Raw genomic sequence first — 2,000 nt, forward strand, 5'->3', positions numbered from 1 at the left:
CCCGGACTCCGCTGGCTCTTGCCATCTTCTCTGCTCTCTGGATCAGCTTGAGCTGGTCGTCGAGGGCCGAGCTGGACAGCAGTGCCTCCCATTGCTCCCTCGGGGTGTTCGGGTTGTGGTGTTCTATGTTGCTGTAGCGTGCACTCCCACATAATGTGGTATAGGGCTGGTGTGGCCCCGCACCACGGGCATTCGTCCCTGTAGGCTGTGGGGGGTATGCTATGTAATATGTGTAGGTTCGTGTAAGTGCCTGTCTGGAGCCTACGCCAGGCAGCGGCATCCTCGTCTTTAGTTTCCGATGGGATGGGGGATATCGCAAGTGACTCCCTCTATGGTAGTTCAGGATGGCTGAATACTCGGGGTCATTTGGGTCAGGGTCAGCTGCAGTCTACGTGATGAGTGCTCGGTTATGTACAAATTCTCTAGCTGCTCTGTCGGCATACATGTTACCCGTGAATGGCAGCGTGGCACGATATTCAAAGGATGGTTTGGGTGGTGATGTCGTCAGTGTCCTCCTTGCATGGGTATTTGGGCTAGGACTCGTGCAGCAGGTCTTGCGATTCTTCCCTGTAGGAAAGTTGCGGCAGGCCTGCTGGGAATCCCTGAGGATCGCCAGTGGTTTGTTGGTGTGTTGGCCTTCGCGGATGGCTAACGCGATGGCCAGCTCTCCGGCTTCCGTGATCGTGCAGGGGCGGGTCGATGCACCGGAGGTAACGTATACGTGGCCTCGGCGGTCGCAGACCACTGCCACTGCGCCCTTATTCTTCGTCCCGTACATGGCGGCGTCCGTATAAAACGGGCCGTGGTATGGAACCTGAATGTTTTCTCTATGTACTGGGCCCTCGCTCTCCTACTGCCGGAGTGTAGATTAGGGTCCATGTTGCGTGGGATTGGGGCAATGTGATACCTGCCCTGGACGTGACGAGGTATCGTGCATGTTTCTTGGGTTCGTAGTGTTGTGGCTTTGAAGCCCAAGGTTCTTAGGACCTGCCGGCCCGTGTGAGTCCGCGCAAGTCTCTGTTGTTGTGAGACTTGAACTCTGCAGTAGACAGCAGCAGCAGCAGTAGTAGCACTGCCAAGCCCGGGATAGTTGGCAAATAACGCTTCGCTTCAACATTTAATAAGCTTTAACCTTTGCAATGCACAATGTAGAGCTTGCTAGAGTGTGTCGTTCAATTACCTGTTCAAGGTTGGAGAGATATCAATGAGAGCGTTGCCTATCTCTATACTTGATATTCTTTCCGCATTAACACCTTTATCTCTATATCGTACCGTTACCTATGTATGTAACGTCCCCAGCCTCACATCTTCCCTGCATTTTTTTCAGCAGTGCTCTAAACGATCTTACTTATCTCGACTGCTGAGAACAGTTAATGCTTCCATCCCTTTTGAATCCCATATCTTCTGGAAGGTGGCTGTTCCCTGCGGTCATGGATGGGGGGAATATATTTCCATTTGATTACAAATGCTGAGTCATCTCCAGACATTTGCTCCAGCATACACCTGTCTCGTCCTGTTGAGAACATTATCTCCTGTATGCTTTGACCTTAGGCAACTAGCTAGGGTCTCAAATAGCAAGGCATTGCCCGTTCGTGTTACCGTACAAATTTTACACCGACGCTGTATATTGCTAGTTTCGAGCGGATCAGTGTACGCAGATCCAAAATCCCGAAGATAGTGCAATACCGGGCCGACCCGCGGCGGAGGTGAAGCTGGCTTCAAGCACTCCGCCAACTTGCAAAAATAAGTTTAATATCTTGGGTCCAAATACAACCCGTATCAGAGATTAAGCTGATGAGAACAGATACTTCACTTTGACCCGCGTCGGCCACGTCTACGTTCGAACCCAAACATGTACGCCATCCCTCGTATTCAAAATAGTGCCTACCAATCAAAGTGTCGACTCTCTCGTGACGTCATGCTCTACGTAGGCTCCTTTCGTCAGCTCTCCTCTGACTGCCAAATGGGTAGGCCGCGTGTTGTACGGTCTGAAGAACAGC

At 51.6% G+C, this 2,000-nt stretch overlaps 1 pseudogene; it reads right to left on the minus strand.

The window, feature by feature from the left end:
- Positions 1-1,650: 1,650 nt before the first annotated feature.
- Positions 1,651-1,854, minus strand: LOC119451122 (U2 spliceosomal RNA; annotated as a pseudogene).
- Between the last annotated feature and the right edge of the window lie 146 nt (positions 1,855-2,000).

This window comes from Dermacentor silvarum, chromosome 4, assembly GCF_013339745.2.
Source record: "Dermacentor silvarum isolate Dsil-2018 chromosome 4, BIME_Dsil_1.4, whole genome shotgun sequence".
Classification (NCBI taxonomy): Eukaryota; Metazoa; Arthropoda; class Arachnida; order Ixodida; family Ixodidae; genus Dermacentor; species Dermacentor silvarum.